Here is a 23963-nt window from a genome sequence, read left to right on the forward strand (position 1 = left end):
TACATAGCATGATATACAAATCAACTACTATAATATCAATGTTTTAAAAGATGGTAAATCAGAATATACAACATGCTACTGATTTTGTACTAGATCTATTTCTATTAATATATGGTTGTGTGATCCAAATTTTCCTAATATTCATGTCTTCTGTAATCAGAAAACTTATTTAGAATTAAAAAAAAATTTTTATATCTACAAATATGTCATCTTCTAGTTGCACAATCATATATTCTTTTTTTTTTTTTTTTTTTTTGGTCGGTGGGTATGTGGGCCTCTCACTGTTGTGGCCTCTCCCGTTGCGGAGCACAGGCTCTGGATGTGCAGGCCCAGCGGCCATGGCTCACGGGCCCAGCCGCTCCGCGGCATGTGGGATCCTCCCGGACCGGGGCACGAACCCGTGTCCCCTGCATCGGCAGGTGGACTCTCAACCACTGCGCCACCAGGGAAGCCCACAATCATATATTCTTAAACTTAATATTTAGCTTAAATAGCTAAATGTCTCTCTAAATTTATTCCTTCATATTTTTATATCCACACAAATAGTGATAAACTTAAGAAATCAGATTCTGTGTTAATATTATTAGTCTCAGATTGATCAGGTAATTTGTATTCAGTAAACATCTAAGGCATCAGAATGAAGAATGAGTTTCCATTCAACATGGTAGAATGGGTTACAAAAGCAACTTACATGACACATATGTAGAGAAAATGTACATTCATAATTTTGTCTAAAACTGCTCTAATCTTCCTCAAATTCCTTACCTGCTACATGGCATGAGAAAAAAGAAGGAAGGAAAGAGGGAAGGAAGGAAGGAAGGGAGGGAGAGAGGGAGGGAGGGAGAGAGGGAGGAATGAATTGAGTTCAAGTCAGTTTAAAAGTCCATCTGAGCCAATAATTTATACCAGACACCTAGATATTACTAGTCCTTTGGGAATATTTGCTCTGTCCTTCAGACACTTATCTTCTCCTTGCTTCTTTCAGAGATGGTGTCTAGGGCACAGGAAAATGTTTACCTCATCTCTTGGTTTGGGGAGGAAGGAGGCCATGGAAGAGGGCAGGCCTCTCCTTTGTTGTGAATTAGTTGATCCCCTGAAGTATCATTAGGCTGGTCTCCACCAGAGCATTCTGCTGGTATCAGCTCTTGACTCCTCTGGTCAATACACCTAGAGTCTCTATTCTTTCTGTCAGTTGGGGCCCAGCCCCTCCCTGCTTACTCAGCCTCACCTCAGCTCTGGCTGGCTGGCACTGCAGACCCTCTGAGTCTTGGCCAAGTCTCCAGGCCCCAGGCTGGGTCTGCCGGCTCTCACCTCAGAACCCATGCTTCAGGGAAACTGAAGCCAGGCTGTCCCCTGCAATCTATATAAATATCTAGATTACAGAGTCCCAAGGCATACTGACCACACTGATTTGTCCTGTCAACTGTGTTGGGCCCTAAGCCCACCTCTCCGTGTTGCCTCAGCACCTCCGTGCATGAGGATCAACCTATCACAGAAGGGGAGCAGGCCCAGAGGTCATCTGCCGTGGGTGTTCCTTAGGCTTCTGCAACACACACGCCTACAGGACGCATAGTTCAGACCAAAAGGGTGCATTTCTGACTTTCTACCTCCCATATCTTCTATTTTTCTTCCCCTTCTCTAGGGCTAGATTAGATGGATTTTTCTTTTACTTCATCTTTTGTCTATCACAGATTGCCTATATATAAAATTCTGTGATCTAGTTTGGCCAGGCCTGGCACTTTGGACTGTTAAATGGGAGCTGTAGACATTTAGAGAATACTTCTTCTTTCAACAGCCTCTGGCTTTTAAAGCTACTGATTTGCCGCAACACTGTTTTGAAAGTCATAAAATAAATGATTTTTTTTTCGTTCCTTAATAATCTTAATCCTCACTTCACCCCAAGGCAGGTAGATGCCTTGACTTTTTTGTACATTGAAAGTAAAACATAAAATAAAATCATATTAATTTTTTTCTAAGTAGTATTTCTTATTATTTTTATCACTACTGACTTAGCAAATTTTACTCATTATTAACTTATCAAGTTAGAAGAGGGATGGAAAAGCTTTCTGAATTAACAGCTTGATTGGAATGCTGATTACCTGTAAAGAGTTTCAAATACTGGCAAGGATTCTGTATTCAGAGGCTGAATCATTAATTTAACAGATTATGTATTGGGTTCCTATTATATACTAGACATAACTCTTGGCACCAGGAGAGATTTTGTAAACAAGACAGGCATGGCCTCTGTACTCTTGGAGCTGAAATTCTTGAGACAAGGAGACATACATATCTAAATACATGATACATACATACACACACACAAACCAGTAAAACAGAAGTGAGAAGGGCCTATGTGAAGAAATAAAGTAGTGTACTGTGATCCAAGAGACTGGGTGACTTTTACGTGGAGTGGCAATCTAAAGCTGCTCAGAGAGTGATTTTTAAGCAAAAATCAGAATGACAAGAAGGAGTCTGGCAAATGAAGATAAGAAAGAAAAGACAGAGCCATTTGAAAGGCCCAAAAGGCAAAATCACAGCTTGGCAAGTTCAAGAAACAGGGAGAAAAACATCTTCAGTGTGGCTTGAGGGTAAATGGCAAGGAGAAAAATAGAATGAAAATTGGAATGGTCAATGGAGGTGATTATGTAGGGTCTTGTAAACAAGGAGAAAGGATTTGGATTTTATACATGCACAAAGGGAGGCCATCAGATGGTTTTAATGGGGAGAATGATTTTATCTTTGGAGAAAGATTGAGGGAGGCAAAAGCAGAAGCAAAGCTTATTTTAGAAAACCTAGTGATTGCCAAAGGTGGCTCGGGCTACTGAGAAATAGTAGTATAAATACTACTATTGTATTACTAAAGTATAGCATTACTAAAGTATAGCATTACTAAAGTACTACTAAAGTAGTAGTCTTTATACTACTATACTTGGGCTAGTAGTATAAAGAAAGTGGATGGGGCTTCCCTGGTGGCGCGGTGGTTGGGAGTCCGCCTGCCGATGCGGGGGACACGGGTTCGTGCCCTGGTCCGGGAGGATCCCACATGCCGTGGAGCGGCTGGGCCCGTGAGCCGTGGCCGCTGGGCCTGCGTGTCCGGAGCCTGTGCTCCGCAACGGAGGAGGCCACGGCGGTGGGAGGCCCGCGTACCGCAAAAAAAAAAAAAAAAAAAAAAAAAAAGAAAGTGGATGAATTTAGTACGAGTTTTGGAGGTAAAATTAACAGGACTTATTGAAGAATGAGAGAAAGAGGAATCAAGAATAATTTCTTTGCTTTTGGCATTTTCTGAAAAGATATATAGAGTGAGCATATATCCATTTCCAATCTGCATAACTAATGGTCCTGAATTCTGTCTTTAGTTCAGTTAAGTAAGATGCAATTCTGTCCCTCCTAGAAGGGAGAGAAGGTGGTAAATATCACAGACATGAGGAATGAGTACCTCTGGCAGCCTGTGAATAGGTAAATGACAAGTATCTATCTGGTGGAGGGGCAAGGAGGCCATCATGGGGAAGAGAAAGAGATGCTATTCCTTGAAGAGGGTTGGAGCAAGCTTCAACTGAGTCCACCTGGCATTTGAAAAATCAATCTCTTTCATGTTCACTTTTTCCCTTTTTACTCCCCATATTCTACTTTCATTTTCCCCAGGCTTCTTCTCCATCTCTTTATTTTTCTTACTTCTTAAACTTTGCTAATTTTGCCCTTCATCATCATCATCATATCGTAATCATCCTCACCATCATTGCCACCATTATTTATTATTAAACCAGCACACACTTATGATCTGAATTACTTCTTGAAACCTCCCTGGGGGAGATGTGATAGCCCCCTTGAAAGGTACCCTGGGCTTGGCAAGACAAAGCAGTTTGCCCAAGGTTAGGTTACCAGGCCAGGAAGTGGCAGAGCCGTGTGTGAAAACAGGTTCGTCTGCCTCTGTGTCCTCGGCCTGAGCTCTCTTGCTCTGTGGCTCCTCCCTCTTTCCTTCACACTCACTGCCCTTTCTCTCCTGTCTCTCTCTCCACCTCTTTCTCCCCTTCCGCTTGTCATCCCCTGGCCTTCCCCTGGCCTGTCTGTCTCCCTTTCTTCTGTCTCCTCTCCTGTTTCCTTCTTCTACTCTAGTCAGACTGCCTTGCCCATTCCCTCTGTCCTATCTGGCTATTACTAATCTGAAATTTGGTATTATTACAAATAGAAAATAGAAGTCAAGGACTATTAGAGCTGAAAGAACTTCAGGAGCAGAGCCAAGACTTAAAAGCAGGTCAATGTAGCTTCTATTCCACAAAACCACTGCTCCTAACATATACAGGCCAAGGCAGGAACCATCTTCTTTCATTGTCAGCTGTGTGGGTCCTGCCTTGGCTCTCACACCCAGGGTCGTGCCATTTGTGGAGACTATTCTCTCTGCCCTGACCTCTAGTCCAGTCCCTCTGCACATGAGGGACCTTTGTCACATACCCAACCAGGGTTATAAGCACTTAAAAGTTCACTTTTCATCTCACCCACCATGTATAATTCAAAATGAGAATAATACTAAGCCAAAAAGAAAGGGCAAGAATGTTCAAAAAACTGTGATTATCCTATAATATTCCTATGCTTAAATACACAAAGCTCAAATTCACTCCAAAAATATTTGTACCTCTGCTTTGCTATTGCCCCAAGCACAGGCTTATTCTGACTATGGGGTAATCCAACTACATAATGCAGATAGCTGGCTAAGAACAGGTTAGGAAATGAGCAACAGTGTAGAAATCCAAAAAGGAGTAATATAGACAAGTAACGAACTTAATTATCACCCACTCTGTGATAGACAAGTGATACGCTGTTAACATTCAGTTCTTCCAGCAAACATTTTAGATAATTACTAATATGATTCCTATTCTACTGATGAGTCTCTAGGATAGCAGGTTTTCCAGGAGTTGGATCTGGTTCTATTGACTCCACAGCCTGAGTGAGAGTTTAAGGCACATCCTGCATTACAAACCTAGTACGGATGCTACTTGTTTACTAATGTTTATGCATTAAAACATTAAAATAACTATGGTATTATCTTAACCTCCGTCTCTTTTTCTAAACAAACTTTCAGAAGATCATATGTCAGCACTTCATCTCAAGTCAGCACTTTGGATACACACTAGTAATAAATATAGTTGCTATGAAACAACTATTCTAGATATCCTTATGCTCCTAGCTTTCCATGTTTTTTTTAGTATTTCATAAGCCATTCCTTCAGGTAATATGACACATTTTAAGAAATTAAACACAGAGTAATTTATCTTTGACGTGGTCTTAGGCTTTAAATGCATGCTTTAGGATTTGTAACCCATAAGCCATTGTATATAAAACAGAAATGTCTAGTAATTTGCTATGCCACCAGACAGAAATTCTTCAAGGACAGTGCAATGTTTGATCACTGAATTTACAGTTCCATGGGAATGGACTGTAGCCATTCCTCAGGTAGGTCAGTAGGTCAATGAAGGTGACAAGAACGCCTACTATAGGCCCAATGAACATTCCTACCAGATACAGAAATCCAGCCAGAAAGTAGTTTAAACCACAATGCAGGGAGGATGGGAGGGAAGTTTGGAGAGAAGAAAGGCTAGAAATCTTGTCTCTCTTCCCCATTCAAGTGAGGAAAAGTAAGACCCAAAAGAAATAGGAAACTGCAGAGGGCATTCTGGGGGCCTGTTTTTACTTCCTCATAATAAAATCAAAGCTCTTCAAATAGTAACTGGAAGAGCATGTCCCTTTCCTCTGCTGTCCCACCCAAGCTTCTGAGAATATCCCTGTAACTACGGAAGCAGTTTTTAGGAATGCCTTCTTGTATCTTGTTGAAAACCAACAAGCAGTGCAATATTCATTTGTTAGTCCTTTTTCATGGCTTGTGGAAATATGTGTCTTATTCTTTCTGAAATGGGAAAATATTCTGAGCACGTAGTGAATATTTCTAATCCCAGACAGTTATTGGGAAATATAAAACACTTGTCTGAAGGTGGTATAAAGACACCCAGACACTGACAAATCTTAAGTATTTTGTTCTTCTGTTTACTCAGGAATAATGGTAATATTCTTTAAGAGACAGAGGGCCATAGATATTTCTTAACATAATATGAACTAATTATTCAAGGTCAAACTTGCAGAATTCTGATGGATTTTAGATTTAATGATAAATTAGGAGATTCACATAATATGCTGAAATAAGCAGTTCATCCAATCCTATTACCATGGAATTTCAATTCTATGTTCATTGTTTAAAAGAGTGATCTTACACTTGAATCGTGCACTCAACATTCAAATTAGTGCTTTCAAGATATGATTTCATGAACAGTCATAGTATTTGGTAAAGACAAGTAAAAACAAACCTAGAGGAAAGAACACACTAGAAAAAATGAAAAATGGTTTAAAGTACATGTGCACTGAGAATCATCTTTCTGAGCAAGCTCTGATTGGTTTGTATGGAAAAAGGCTAAAAAGCCCTCTCTTATAACTCAAAAAATGTCCCCAGTCAGGCAATAGTTTGTCTTTGCATATTTTTGTGGTTTGCATTATCGCTTGCTATTTATAGAAAGACATGCTAGTGACCTTGACACAAAAATTGCAGACTTTTCCTCGTGCACAGTAACTCATGGTTGGTGCCTTCTTGGCCCTGGCAAATCTCAGAACACTGGGCGTGCAATGTAGCCTATAGCAGAACCAACCATCTCCAGTGGGCATTTGGTACATGTCTGGGGAAGCTAAGTTACACTGAACAGAATATAGCACATTTTATACTCATGCGATGAATTACGGTTTCCTGGTGGAGCGATGGTGCCGAAAACAAAGCAGCCTTTGAGACCTCTCAAAAGTTTTTCAAATTGGCCTGGGGGTTTCAGCAGTCAGAGCTAAAAATAAGAAGCTGTGTATAAGCCTTTCTGACTTGGAGGAGAAAGACTCAAAACTCCCTTTAACAGTCTCCTAACTATCCAATTCCCCTCCACCAAGGAAAGTGACATTGACAACTCTTAATTAAGGGAAATCTCAGCAACCATTGAGTTCTTTAATCATGGAATTAATACTAACAAATTGAAAAGCTCAAAAAATATAATTACAGCTCAAAAATTATAGATTTTACGGTATCTATGCTATCATTTATTTAAGGTGGAGGGCCATTTTGATTTACTAAGGAAAGACAGCTTTGAAAAGTAGCAATAAAACAAAGAAATCAAAGCACAACAGCTAGGGCTGTAGTTAGTTCACAAATATCTATCTAACACTTTATTTCTACCTTTGTAATCTAGAAGCACAATGAAGAAGAGAGAAAGTATTCATTTATATTTCCATTGTCTCTTTACTAGAATTTCCTAGTTGTAATTGTGATTTGAGTTCAAGCATGGAAACATCACTTTTTCAGGTGAATTTCTGTCCAAAAAAAGTACATTTAACATCTTCCACAAGTTGTTATAATTTGCCTTGTCCACTTAATCTCTTCCTGCTTGTTTGTTCATTCATTCACTGCTTATTCAACAAACTTTCCAATGTCTAACCTCACGTCCTCATACACACTAGGACCTCAAATATTTTTCAGGTGATTGATTTCTGATACCCTCCTACCTATTTCAGGAGACAGGTAGCCAGCATCCTGCTTGAGAGGAGTTTAGTTTTCCACGTCTCTCCATGGATATATTCTTCATTCCTCTGTTGTATAGATGGGAGCCTCAAGCTCATCATTAAATGGCTAAACCCAGAAATACAAACATCAAAAACTCTGCAAGTGGAAACATGAGAAGCTCGCATCCCTCTGGGCTGGGAGGAAACAAGTAACCTATCACTCATTTCTTGCATCTACCCAGCCGACTATAACATACCTACCATTTAGAGAAAAGAGAGTAATCTAGCACATTGGCAAAAACTCAGAGAAATACCTACACTACAGAGTATGCTACTTAATTCTATGTGATGGTCACAATGCAAAACTGTTCCTCCTCCCTTCCTTCTCATCACAAAACTAATGACTAATGAACACCATTCATAGTTGATGCCCCAAACCTAGGAATCATCATTGATTCCTCTCCCACAACATCTAATCCAGGATTTCTCAGCCTTAGCCCCAATGATATTTTGGGTTGAATAAGTCCTGTTGTGGGGTTGCTGTCCTGTTCACGGCAGGATATTTAGCAGCATCCCTGGCCTCTACATGCTAATAGCACTTCCCCAGCCATCACAACCAAAAATGTCCTCAAACATTTTCAAATATCCCCTGGGAGAGGGGTGTGAAAATCATTCCCAATTGGGCACCACTGAACCTAAAAGCAAATCCTGAAAGCTGAAATTCCAAAATTTATCTTGAATCTACATCTACCATCTGACCCAGATCTAAGCTCTCACCACCCACCTGGACCACTGCAATAGCTTTTCACTGCAACCCCTTCAGTCCATTTTCTGCTCTATTGTCAGCGTGATCTTTTTAAAATCTCAATCACATTATATCGTTTCTCTTCTTAAAATCTTCTAATGGCTTCTCGCCATTCTGGGAACTGCTCACCATATTATCTCTCAGCACTCTCCCCTTATTCATGGTTTTCTAGTTCCATTGGCTTTTATACTATTTTTCAAACCTGCCAGGTTTTCCCACTTCAGGACATTTATATACTCTCCTTGGAATGCTGACTCTTTCGTAGTATTCAAGGTTTTGTTCAAATATCATTTCTCAGTGAGTTCTTCCAGAACCATTCTATGTAAATAACTTCCCTCTCCCCCAAATACTATATACCATTACCCTATATTAATTGTATTATAGTCACATCTATCATCTTTATTTGGATTTATATTATTTTTCATTTTTTACTTTTCATTTATATTACTTTTCATTTTACATATTTAAAATAATATATGATTTTTATATTATTAAATCTACTCAAAGCAATCCAAAGGTTTCTTATCTCACCCAGAGTTAAAGCAAAAGCCCTCCAGTTACCTGCAAGACCCTGCATGATCTGGACCACTACTAGCTACCCGACGTGATTTCCTAACATTCACCTCTCAAAAGTTGACCCACACGCTGGCCTTCCTTCTGTTCCCAAACATGCCCAGCACATGCCCACTTTAGAGCCTTTGCACTGGCTGCTTTCCAGCCTGTACCCCAGATGTCCCATGACTCTCTCTCACATCTGCTAGGTTTCTGGTCAAGTGTCCTCTTGTTAGAAGGGCTGGTCTTGACTACATTATACAAAATAGTAAGAAAGAAAAAGCAGCCCTTGTGTACCATCAGCTTGGAGCTATCCTAGCTCTAACAGCCAGGCAAATATATTTTCCTCTTGAATTATAAACAATTTTACAGAACACCAACATTAGACAAGGCTACTCCATGATGTGATGGATCAAGATAAAAACAAGTGCACCCTGTAACTGTGTATGAGTAGAGATCGAGAGAGAGAGAGAGAGAGAGAGAGAGAGAGAGAGAGAGAGAGAAACACTGTCAAACACTTTCCTTTCTCCTGATATGAGGCTGCTCCATCTTTATCAATTTCAGCCGTAGCTCCACTTTGTCCCCCCCATCTTACATATAAAATTATTAAGATTATTAAGCAAATCATAAAATTGCTTTGACTTTCTAAAAGTACCCAATCAAGAGCAAAGCCCCACTTCCTTGAAAGTTCTCCAGAATCACCTAACACAACCTCAAGTCCAGTAATAAACCCTTCTTAACAACCTCTTGAGACATTCCACAGTTCCCTATGGTGTGCAGTCTCCCTCACTGCTACGAGTTAATAAACACAACATTGTTCAACTACAGGTGTGTTTATGTTGGATTTTGCCTAGAAAGCATCAACAATAACATCACCCAACCCCAACGAGCATACTCCATGACTTTAAGTAAAATGTCAATATACACCAGTTTGCTGGGGGAATCCAAGTGTACACCTCTTGTTTATGTATGGCACTTGGTCAGTGCCATCTGTCACTCTCAAAGATGTCCCAGTTTGGAAGATAAATTATACAGTCAGCATATCTTTAATCTGCACTATTTTTCACAATAACCCTTATCTCCATCTAGAACATGATACATTTATTTTTATTTGCTTCCTCTCCACCCCCTCTCTCTCTCCCTTCCTACTCCCCAAATAGAATTTAAGTCCCATAGTACAGAAACTTTATCTACATTTTTAGTGTTCTATCCTCATCATTTAGAACAGTTCTTGGCACACAGAAGGCTCCCAGTAAATATCTGTTGAGTGAATTAACTAATGAAAAGATATAATAATACAAGAGGTCTTTGAACTATGAACAACTTTAAAAAAATCCTGCCAACCATAAAAGTCAGTCACATTTCTATATACTAACCTGTAGGAACAAATCAAAATATAGCACCACTTATTCTGGCTCCAAAGCAAATGAAATGCTTAGATTTACAGAATCTAAGGTTCTGAACATGCAGGCTCTGTATGTTGAAAATTACAAAATGCTACTGAAAGAAATCAAAGACAAAAAATGGAAGTTCATGAACTGGAAGATTCAGCATAGTGAAGATGTCAATTCTCCCCCAAATTGAGCTACCAGCTTAATAAAATTCCTATTAAAATCTTTGCAAGGTTTTTATAGACATATACAAGCTTATTCTAAAATTTATATGGAAAAGTACAGGCTCTAGAATAGCTAAAACAAATAAGAATAAAGTAGAAGGAATCACTCTGATATTAAGGTCTACTGTAAAGCTACAGAAATAAAGACAGTGTAGTATTAATGGAGGAATAAACACATAGATCCAACGACCAGAATAGATAATCCAGAGACAGAGTCACACATTTATGCCCAATTGATTCTTTATAAAGGTGTAAAGTAATTTAAAGGAAGGAAGATAACTTTTTCATCAAATGGTGCCAGAGTGATTGGACTTCCACAGGCAAAAAAAAAAAAAATGAACCTAAACGTCACACCTTATTCAAAAACTAACTCAAAATTAAGCATGTACTTCAATGTAAAACATAAAGCTACACAACTTTTAGAAAAAATAAAATAAAGTCTTTGGGATCTAGGGTTATGCAAAGAGTTCTTAGACTGGACATCAAAGGAAGACTTGGTAACTCAGACTCCATCAAAATTAGAAACATTTGTTCTGCAAAAGATCCTGTTAAGAGGATGAAAGGCTACAGAGTGAGAGAACCTACCACGTATTCAACAATAGACTGTTATCTAGATATATAAAGTTCTCTCAGAACAACAGTTTTTAAAAAATCCAATTTGAAAATGGGCAGAAGGCATGAAGAGAACTTTCACTGAACAGGATGGACAGATGTCAAATAAGCACATGAAAATATGATTAACCTTGGTAGCTATTAGGAAAATGCACATTAAAAACGCAACACCACAATGAGACATCACTATACACCCATCAGAACAGCTAAAGTACAACTTAGTGACAACCTCAAATGCTGGCAAGGAAAATGTCGAACAAAACTTTTGGCCTACCCAATGTATATCATGTTCAAGGCAGTTTTATTCATAATAACCAAACAGTGGAAGCAAACCAGATGCTTTTAATAGGATAATGGTTAAACAAACCCTGGTACATCATGGAATACTACCCAGCAATAAAAAGGTATAAACTATTGATACACACAAAACTTGAATGCATCTCCAGGCTTGGAGGAATTCTTCCTGGATGACACAGCTTGACCAAGACATGGGGTCTGGTGAACAAGCAAGATGGATTTCACTCCCCCCTGTCCCTTTGGTTGGGTGCTCAATGGTAAGTCATAGCCCTAGCAAAGAAGGGAATACAGTTTACTCTGGGTATTATCTGTCCAAAACCGTAGGGCCCATTTGACTTGAGGAAAAAATTTGAATTGAAAAACCATGCAAGCCTTTTTAAAAATAAAGAATGTGAGGGACCACATTTTATTTGTTGTTATTGTTTGTTTTGTTTCAAAGCATGATTCTCTGCAATGCATATGATCAGCCAGTATGAGAAATATATTCAGAAAACCACAAAGTCTATGGAAATTTCATAAGAAACTTCCCTTTCAATCACTAAGCATTAAAAACAAAAACAAAACAAACAAACAAAACACCTTACATCACTGGAAATTCTCATGAAGGCTGTAATGTGAATGCTGCTACCCACACTTTGCTTGGAAAGGAAACACAAAAGACTTTTCATAATATTTCTTCTGCAACTCTAGTTTAAGTGCTAAACTGATGACTGAGAGTCAATACCAAACTCAAAATTTACAAAAGAAAGAAGTATCGCCCCTCTTGCAACTAGTGGTATGTATCTGCTGAAGAATCATTGTGCTCAGCTATTTGTTCATTCCTGGTATGGAGGAATAAGTACTATTTTCTCGATCCGGGAAGATCACTATGAAAGCCTGGCAGTATCTTTGAAGATTTGTCAAAATTATTTAAAGTGAATAAACTGAATTGGAAAAAATATTATTGGAATGTTCACGGATATTACTCCAGAAATTCTAGGTTTGTGATCAATATTTTTGGTGTAATTCAATGAAGAAAAACAATGTTGTGGAGGATTTCTTTGTGTTTTCATCTGCAAACAGTGGCCTCTAAAACTTGCACAGTGTATGAAACATCAGCTTATTTGCCTTCCTTGATACACATCTACCATTGTTCACAAAACTTCCCTGTCAATTTGGATAAATATCTTTTTCTAACCTTTTTTAAATTGAAGTATAGTTAATTTACAATGTTGTATTAGCTTCAGTTGTACAGCAAAGTGATTCAGTTATGCATATATGTGTATATATATATATATATATATATATATACTGCAGATTCTTTTCCCATATAGGTGATTACAGAATATTGAGTAGAGTTCCTTGTGCTATACTGTAGGTGTTTATTGATTATCTATTTTATATATAGTAGTGTGTATATGTTAATCCCAACCTCCTAATTTATCCCTCCCCTCCAGCTTTCCCCCTTTGTTAACCATGTTTGTTTTCAAAGTCTGTGAGTCTGTTTCTGTTTTGTAAATAAGTTCATTTGCATCATTTTTATAGCTTCCACATATAAGCAATATCATATGATACTTTTTCTCTGTCTGACTTCACTTAATATGATAATCTCTAGGTCCAACCATGTTGCTGCAAATGGCATCATTTCATTCTTTTTTACAGCTGAGTAATGTTCCATTGTATATATTATGTATAATATATACATAATATTATACATAATATATACAATGGAATATTACTATTGTTACTATAATACTAACATTACTATTACTGTGGAATATATATATACCACATCTTTATCCATTTATCTGTCAATGGACACTTAGGTTGCTTCCATGTCTTAGCTATTGTAAATAGTTCTGCTACGTATGTTAAGGTGCATGTATCTTTTCGAATTATAGTTTTCTCTGGATATATGCCCAAGACTGGAATCACAGGATCAAAGGGTAGATCGTTTTAAGGAACCTCCATACTGTTCTCCATAGTGGCTGTACAAATTTATATTCTCACCAGCAGTGTAGGAGGGTTCCTTTTTCTCCACACCCTCTCCAGCATTTATTATCTGTAGACATTTTAATGATGGCCATTCTGACACCTCATTGTATAGGTATAAAGAGTATCTTGATATTTAACTCTGTGTAGAAATTGCTAAAGAAAATATGCTTGATTGGTTCTGTGACAAAAGCTATAGTTTCTGCATTGTTAAAACAAGGGAGAAAGTTTACTCCAAATGTAAAAAATAATTTTCAGGAGATTTTGGCAAATTTTCTAGAGGTATTTTGTTTTAATGCAGTAATACAGGGAGCAAACACCATAGCACTGCTTAATAGTATTGATCATGTATATTGTGAAGTTATGATCAAGATTAGGGACTTAGGAATCAAAGAGCTCTACATTCAAATCTAGGTTTTATCATTTGCTAGGTGTGTGATCTTGGGCAGTTACTTAATCTCTCTAATCCCAAGTCCTATACTTCGCTTAACTTCCATCTCTAAAATGAAGATAATAATCCTATTTCATCCCGTTGTTCTGATAATTAACTTAGAAAATCCAAAGAAGTCAAAGTTCTGTATCTTTCAAAATTAATGCAAAATGCTTAGCACAATGGGCATATGGTAAGTGTTCAAAAAGGTGTTACCTTTATTAACAGTGTCCAAACCAACTATCACTATAGAAATTGGTGCTAATATACCTTACCTGTCCATATTCTGTGAAAAATCTTCTCAAGAAGAATATTAAATTATATTTAATTTTTCTGGAAATTGAATCCAGACAATATTTTCCTGTCATGATGCTGAAATTTCCCATTTTGAATGCTATGAGGAACCATATTCTTAATCAGTTTCAATCTGTTCCAGGGTCTACCTAAGAAGTTTTGAAATCAAGTGCAACTTGATCATTTTAGACAACTGCTAGAAAATCACTACAGAGAGAGAGATTAGCTTCTCTTTTCCCACAAACTTAACACTGAAATTGATCTACACTCTGTTCACATCTCAATACTTCCTTGGATAGAAAATCTTGTAACAAGCAAGCAAAGTCAAGCCTCAAATTTATATCACGTGATAAAGTCAAGAAACAAATCTTTTGATGTAAAATTTATTTCACCATTTTCTTAATTTTTAAGTCATGTTATGTATATATTTTAAAATCTTCTATAATATAAAAGAAGGACATAACGTTTTGTTTATATAAAAGAGTACAGGTTTAGAAAGCCTGAGAAAACTGATCTGAGCCTATGAATACGGTAATATTCAGCACAATCTGAATCTGTTTATTATAAGGACAACTTTCTTCTAACTGTGGTAAATGTAGTTTTTTTTGCCTGTGACTTTTCAAAGTTGAAAGCACAAGCATCAGAATGAGTATTCTAAATCAGAAAATGAAGCCTTCCTAAATTCCATACTCTTACAGATCAAATTTGACCTTAGTCAAATATAGTTCCCAACCATATTCACAACACCTGGAAAATATTAAACTGATATAGCACTAAAAATTAAAGTGCATGAATATATATATATATATATATATATATATATATATATATATATATATTTAATCCTTTAATTTTTTTCTGACATATTCTTTTCTTTTGCCAAGGGCCATCTCTATAAAACGTAGAGCTGTTGTATTTCTCAAACCATGTTTTCCAAATCAAAACCATTTGTTTACAGAGGTTTCTATTCACCCCAAGGGGCAATTCCATTAAGCTCTATTTTCCTGGCTATGACCTAGAATTTACAAACCTGAGTATAGCTTAAGATCTAAATATTTGTGAATCACTCCTGTATTGTAAACAACTTTTGCATACTAGATTTTCCCATGACTACTTGAACTATTAAGATGTGTAATCCATCACACAGAAAGCTGTAGAATTCTACTTGTTAACATTCTGGAGCCGTTTTTACAATATAATGGATTTTTGTGTTTTGCCAATGGTGAGTCCTTTAACAAGGTAATTACTACAAATTGTACCATTATGAGCATCAAGGGACATATTCATGGAACACACATCAACCCTCTCATAGAAGTCATGCATTTGTTAGCATGGCAAAATGAGGGACAATGGAATGGAAAATCTATTTATAGGTGAGAGCCCAGGAAAACCTCTTGGGAATACATATACCACTTTGGATAACTATTCAAGGGCATTTTTTATTTAAAAAATTGTACAAGGTCAAAAATACATAGAGTGAAGAACAGGACTTTCAGATAATAATTCAAGGACAGAATTTCAGATGCAGTCTATCAAATTAAGCAAAGGTTATATGCATATTTGAGTTATTTTATATGCATTTGGGAAAAATCCAAGATTTGCATAATCCTTAAAATTTCTTATCTCAAGTATTACTCACAAGGTCATCCTTTGATGGACTGCAATGAGCAAGATTATAGTTCTCTTTGAATTTCAGTTTGTAAAGGAAAATTGTCACATTCAGAAAGAGGTTAGATCTCTCCAGCAGTTCATATGGGGACATAACTAATGGTACAAAGACCCAGACAAATTACTCCCCCCGGCCAGTACTGGGTTTTATATGAGATCACTAAGGTTTATTTTACTGGTAGGAGTAGTTACTGGGTCATAGTTTAGCTAATTCCAAATTTGTTTTTAACTCTGTTCATCTGTTAAATTCTTGCCAATTCACCATCAACACACACACACACACACGCATGCTAACCCCCAGGTGTCTAGTTATAGAACACTACTCTGGTCAATCAGGATCCCCAGTTATGACCCAATCTTCATATCTCCCCATCAAATTGTGCCCTTTTGTAGTCCTACTCTATCCGGATACTACTTTTTACTATATGTGTATGCCAATAGGTGGTAACTGGTTAATCAATTAATTAAATCAACTAATGGGTTACTTTGCCAAGCAACCGTAACTTCTAGTATTCAATATTATGAAACAGATATTATTATTATTATGCTCACTTCATAATTGAGAAATCAGAAAAATGGCACTCAAACCCAGGTCTTCCAACTAAAAAAGTCCCAGGTACTTTCAATTACATAATCCTTTCCAAAGTGTGTTTTAGAATATAATAGATGTTTTGTTCAAATAAATTAGGAAAATGCTGGGTTAGATAAAAATTAACAGTTTTTTCACCATAGGGATTCTCAGAGCTAGTGAGTTTTACAAATATCTATGGAGGATAATATATATACTAGTTCCAAAATGTATTAAATGTAGTTACCCTTTCTCTCCACTCAGACTATCATATAGGACTAGTATTCTCCTGAATGTACTTTGGGAAAAACTGTACCAAAACATATGTGTTTTTCTGTTTAATTAATTTATTGTACTTAAAGAGCCTCTACATTTTGCAAACTGATGTTCTTCCTCAATTCAGTAAAATTTTCTTCTATTATATCTTATTTATTATCTTTGTCTTATCCTTCTATTCTCTATATATAGTATTTTGGGAATTTTTATTATATATTTATCTTTTCTCTCATCTTTTTCATCATGATAATATTTTTTGGCATCATCTATGGATTTCACCTACCTCACTAACTCAATTTTGGGGGAGTATACAACTTGCTAGTGATTACCCAATATTTATTTTATTTTATTTTTATTGTGGTAAAATATACACACCATTTACTATTTTAACCATTTTTAAGTGTACAGTTCTATGGTATTAAGTACGTTCACATTGCTGTGCAGCTATCACCATGATCCATCTCCAGAACTTTTTCCATCTTCCCAAACTGAAACTCTGTACACTTCAAACACTAACTCTCCATTCCCTCCTTCCCCAGCCTCTGGAAACCACCATTTCACTTTATGTTTCTGTGAATTTGACTGCTCTACTGCTTCATATAACTAGGAGCATAGAGCATTTGTCCTTTTGTGAGTGGTTATTTTACTTAGCACAATGCTTTCAAGGTTCATCCACATTGTAGCATGTGTCAGAATTTCCTTCCTTTTTAATGCTCAATAATATTCCATTGTATACATATATACCCTATTTTGTTTATCATTGATCCATTAGTGGACATTTGGGTTGCTTTCCTGCTGTGCTATTTTCCACAGCAGCTACAACACTTATGTTCCCACTAATGGTGCACAAAGATTCCAATTTCACCACAACCTCTCCAACACCTGTTATTTTCTTTCTTTTTTGTTGTTTGTTTCTAATAGCCACCTTAATGGGTGTGAAGTGATTTATGTTTTAAGGAATGATTCAAATACTGATTTTGTAGCCCCATGAGGACACAGACTGGTTTACCATACGATCATGGGTACCTAGGAGAGCATGTGATACGTATTGGATGCTTAGTAAGCATTTATTATACAGTAAGAGAAAAGGTTAGATTCAAGGAGAAAGCCTAGAATGGAAAGATGAGTTTGTATTTTGTCCAGTGGTGAAGTGGGAGCCATTGTGAATCCAGAAAAAGTAAATATTTGAGGTGAGAAGTGGGCATTTGTTTGGGGAAAATTTTTCTGGAGGTGAGTCCATATAGGAAACAGCAAGACCAGTCATGAATTCATGAGAGAATAGAGTAAAATCAACCCAAAAGGGTTTGATAAAAGAGAAGAAATAAAATGTGACTCTAAGTTTAGCATCTTGGATAACTGTCTAGCAAGAGAGCCACTGACAGAGATTTCTAAATTGAACATAAAGACAATGCACTTTCTATTCTCCTGCTATTATTCTCAGGCAAATTAGCTCAATACTCCTTTGGTCCATCCATTCTACTTCTGCTAATGCCCTTTCCCAAAGTTATATTGGGACACGAATGTGCTGGGGTTTTTTTGGTTTTTTTGTTTTGTTTTTTTTGCGGTACGCGGGCCTCTCACTGTTGTGGCCTCTCCCGTTGCAGAGCACAGGCTCCAGACGCGCAGGCTCAGTGGCCATGGCTCATGGGCCTAGCCACTCTGCTGCATGTGGGATCTTCCCGGATCGGGGCACGAACCCATGTCCCCTGCATCGGCAGGTGGACTCTCAACCACTGCGCCACCAGGGAAGCCCAAATGTGCTGTTTTTTGTCTTCACAAATTGGCAGGCCCTTTTGACTCCATCACTGACCCAGCTTATAAAACTCTACAGGAAACTTCTCAAATTTCTTTTCCTATCCATTTTATCTAAAGCAGTGCCTCCAATAAAATATCCTCTTTGGGCAAGCCATGCCCGCAAATGCAAGTAAATAATGTCTTCAGTACTTGTTCATTTGTTACATCCTCTCTATGACTTTCTTCATAAATATTGTTTGTGAAACTGTGAACTCCCACAGAAAAAAAGACCATTCCTTAGCATGCTTTCGAAAAGCCTCAAACCTGACACCCTAGACAAAACCATGTTTAACAGGCTGTGCCCTTCCTGATTAAGTTACACACCTCAGAATACGCTTGTAAACTCCTTGATTCACCTGAAATCATCAATAGTGGGCATTTTGAATCTCCCTAGGCATATATAAACTTAAGAATTCATATAAAACTTAAGAATTCATATATAAACTTAAGAATTGTTTTGAGGACAAATACCTGAGCTTAAAACCCAACATTTTCAGCAAAATAATAGTATCAAAATTTGACTGTAGGTCTTCCCTGGTGGCGCAGTGGTTGAGAGTCCGCCTGCCGATGCAGGGGACACGGGTTCGTGCCCCGGTCCGGGAAGATCCCACATGCCGTGGAGTGGCTGGGCCTGTGAGCCATGGCTGCTGAGCCTGTGTGTCCGGAGCCTGTGCTCCGCAGCGGGAGAGGCCACAACAGTGAGAGGCTCGGGTACCGCAAAAAAAAAAAAAAAAAAAATTGTATATGATTTGCTTGATTATCCATATTAATGGTAGACAGAGACAACATGAACCACAGAAAATTCCCAAATCGTATTTTAGGGAAAAAAAGTTGGCCTTTTCTATAACCTTGAATCAGAGTTATAAGAAATAAGATTTATACACTCAAGTTTTATCTCATTTCATATCCTCAGAGCTCTTCTCACCAGCTAACTAACTACCAGTTAGTGCACACTGTGAGCAGGTACTCTGTTCAGCACTTTATATGCACTATCGTACTTAACTTTTGGAAATGGTTCCTATAATCCTCAGTTCACAGATTTAAAAAAACTGAGGCTTAGTGAGAAAAATAATTTACTCAAAATAAATTCCTGAGAAGTGGCAAAGCCACTCCAAAAATACATAACAAAATAGAAAAATCGAATGAATCATACTTTTCTGAGTATTCGGTTCCTAAAACACTGGCCACTAATGCTGAATATCTAATGGTTTTTCTTAGTCCAACTGGAAATGGGATGGTAGATGAGAAGGGGAGTGAAACATAAGAATGTGAAGTTTAAAAGGAAGACAAGTCCTAGGTCAGAGGTCCCTGCCTTGTTCAGACCTGTTTTGCTGGGCTGGCTCTAAGTCAAAAGGGATTTGCAGAGCGGTCCACACAGAACACAGTCCCTTCTTGTATACAGAGCACAGATACTATGCAATCAGCAGTTTTGTGTCAAATATTTTATCTGATACTCCAACAGCCTTTAGAGGTTGACTTGTCTGGTGGATATTATTCTCACCTGGTGTAGTGCTGGCTGCCACTGAAAATTGATAGTGACTGAATCCCAATCAGACTTGAGAAAACTGGTTTCTTTGCCCAAGACCTCACAGCTAGCAAGGAGCTACACTGTATCTAAAACCCCAAACAGCTTCCTACTACATCATGCCAATTCACTTCTAGTGACAGCAAGTTCCTCAATTCATAAGCAGAGACTTCCATTAAGTGGGTCAGTCTTTCTGTTTATATTAACCTCCGTGTTCTCATTAGTCACACAGTTGTGTAAGGAAGCCTCTGAAAGGTTAACTCTCCAGTTACTTTTCCAGTATCATGCAGTTATTTAGAAGCAGATTCGCATCTGATGTAATTATAAAGAATAATGTCTTTAAAAGCAAACAGGCCTAGGTTCAGATTCTGATCCTGCCATTGAACTAGGAGTGTGACTTAGGGCAAGCTATGGAACCCCTCTAAGCATCTGCTTTGTCATCTGTAAAACGGAAGTAGTAATAGTGCTTTCTTTATAGGTTTAAGAATTAAAGGTAATTGCAAATATTATGTAGCCCTGATTATGTGCCTTGCAACAAGCCTCACAGGTGGACAGAGTACTATTTTCCTAACACATAAGAGTAAAAGGCAGAGATAGGTTAAATAACTTGCCCAACATCCCATAACAGTAAGTGGGGAGTTCAGATTGAACCCCAGACTACCTGGCTCAGAAGCCTATGACCACTACATTACTGTAATATAAATTATTTAGCATAGGAACGGAATATATTAAACACTCAACTCAGAGCTCTTTCAGTTACACCATACTTATTCTTCCCCATTTCTAGAAGTGCCCAAAGAATGACATTCCATAATGTGTTGCAAAGTGGCACAGCCAGATTGCTCAGTCCCTAGTTAACTGCAACGTGCTGCATAAAATCAACTCTTCTGGTAGGAAACAAACAATAATAGAAAAAGTCTTCATTCATTCCTCCTTTGTCTGAAACACCCCAATCTCAGGAAGCTCAGAGTAGTTGAGTCCTCCAGAGGATAAATTTTAAAAATTATTAGAAAGCAAATTGTATGGCATGGCAAAGATCCAAGTACTGAACTATGCATAGCCTAAAGGGAGAAAAATACTTGTAGAAAGAGAACTTAAAGAGAAAGTTTTCAAATAGTCCATTAAATATAATTGTGTTTGCTTTCTGACAATAATTTTTAAAATATCTTGAAGTCATAAATTTTCCCTACTATGCCTCAACTTCAAGTTAAATTTTGTAATTTACCTTTCCATTTAAATTGAGTGTCTCAGACTTTCCAGGTGGCACAGTGGTTAAGAATCCGCCTGCCAATGCAGGGAACACGGGTTCAAGCCCTGGTCTGGGAAGATCCCACATGCTGCGGAGCAACTAAGCCCGTGCACCACAACTACTGAGCCTGCACTCTACAGCCTGCGAGCCACAACTACTGAAGCCCGTGCACCTAGAGCCCTTGTTTCACAAGAGAAGCCACCACAATGAGAAGCCCGCACACTGCAACAAAGAGTAGACCCGGCTCTCCACAACTAGAGAAAAGCCCGAGTGCAGCAATGAAGACCCAACGCAGCCAAAAATAAATAATAAAATAAATTTTTTAAAAGTCTATGCATTTAAAAAATAAATAAATAAATAGTGTCTCTTCAATTTTCAAAATAGCTTACCTTCAAGTTACTTCTCTTTAATATCCAAATACTACCTTCTTTGACAGTATTTATTTATAATTTGGAAGATAATGAAGACATAACAAGCATGGATGAGTTTTATTGCAAAAACAGAAAAAAGAGTCTCCCAAGCAGAGACTCTAAGGAAATTACTGTATAACTCAGTGGCTTCTATGATGAATGGCTGATCAAACTAGTCTTCACTTTTCAAGATTAATTTTGTTTTTTAGTGAGAGGTTTTACGAACAGATGGAATTGTCCCTGCCTTGCTAGAAGGACCATGGTCTAAGTTATGGGTTAGCTTGTTAATACAGAAGTATATTCAAGTTAGAGTAAGTTTTTGTGTGACCCAATGCAGTTGACAAAGATTAAAGACCAATCAAGACACAGAATGACACTTTAACTTTATTGTATGAGCAAAATGCATACATTTGGCTCCAAATTTGATTTTACATTCTTGCGATAATCTTAAAGCAAAATGACTAATTACTATCTAATTTATACCTTGTTTTCCTTTAGGTACAAATACTAGGCACCTTTTCATTTCTTCAACATTATCTGTCCAACCTAATTTCTACCCTAACTGAAATCTTAATTCTCTTCTTTGATAGCATAATTGCTTCCATGGAAATAATAAAAGATGTGAGAGTATTCTCTGCTACAGGTGAAAATAATCACAACATATTGATAAGCCATCTTAAAATACCATTTTCATGTAAATGACCTTATAGCTGAAGAGAGAAATAGAAGCAAAGTGGCATTCAGAAAGCAGAAGTGCTTGGAATAAAACATTTTTCAATGGTTTCAGTGATGTTAAGGAAGGGTCAAATTGAGAGAGAATGTCAAATATCCATGCCTCTTGATTAGAATTTGTAAATAAATAATATTTCTTTAAAATTTACTGAGGAAGAAAGGAAAAGAGTTCCCTATTCCAGGAATACAATTAATTGATTTGGTTTCTGTGTCTCTTTGCAAATTCTTCAGGGACAAAATGAGATATATGGAGTTAAAAATAAAAAGTGATTCTGGAGCTTGTCTATAGTACTAGAAATGCTATGTGAATATTTAGACAAAGTCTTCTAGACAATGTTTACAAACTTAAATTTAAGGAATAAAATTTGGACCCTGAGATGGAAGAGGTTATCACCTTAACATATACCAACTCCATTTACTTGCAACTCTTATGTTACCATACATCTCCTGAGGGCCCAGCAGCTGTTGGTACCAGCAAGCAAAATATACTTGGAGGGCATGAGTCAATGAATTATAAATCTGCTCCATTTGGGGCCTGACTCAGAGGACATCATTGATGGGCCCTATGGCAAGGAACTAAGTGAGGTGGATCCCGGAGAAGACTTGTCTTCAGAGATCCTTAAGCCCCTGTAAGGGGTGGGTGGGTCTATGATATCCCTAGTGACATGCAGGGTCTCTCCGGTCTCTAAGATTTACAGAAGAGATGATACGTGGATTGAGGTTTTTAGGCAAACAAGGAGAATGGGCAGCTAGAAGCTTCCCTCCCATATCTTAAAAGAGGGTTGACAACCTACCTGTTGCTATAACACACACAACTACTTCCTACCACTGTGGGTATCTCGCAAAAAAAAAAAAAAAGAGAAAACACAATGACCAATATCAGAAATGAAAGACATCACTACAGATTCTATAAACCTTAAAATAGGGCATATTAAAAAAATATGATGCCAATAAATTTGATAATGTAGATGAAACTGACAAATACCCTGAATGACACAAATTATCAAAACTGACTTAGGAAAAAATAGATTATCATAATATTAATATCTAAATATTAAATATTAACCACCAAGTAACTGAACTCATAACTTAAAACCTTCCTACAAAGAAAACTGTAGGCTTGGGTAACTTCATTGGTGAATTCATGCAAACATTTAAAGACGAAATAATACAATCTTACACAAGTCTTTCCAAATATAGTGGAGAATGGAATACTTTATAACATTTTACAAGGTCAACAAGCACAACTCATGAAAATCTGACAATGATATTACAAAAAAAGAAAACTGCAAACCAATATCCTGTATGAATTTGGACCTGGAAATCCTTAACAAAACTAATAAGTCAAACCCAGTGATATGTAAAAAGTCAATTCATCATAAGCAATTAGAGTTTATGTTAGGAACATGAGATTAGCTATTTATTTGAAAATCAATCAGCATAATTCACCACATTAAAATAGTAAAGGAAAAAATTAAAATGTGATTATTACAGTAAATATGGAAAAACCATTTAACAAAATTCTATACCCATTCATGATAAAAAGAAAAAGTTCTTAGGAACTTGGGAATAAATGGTAACTTTCTC

This window comes from Mesoplodon bidens, assembly GCF_964165515.1.
Source record: "Mesoplodon bidens genome assembly, chromosome: 2".
Taxonomy (NCBI): Eukaryota; Metazoa; Chordata; class Mammalia; order Artiodactyla; family Ziphiidae; genus Mesoplodon; species Mesoplodon bidens.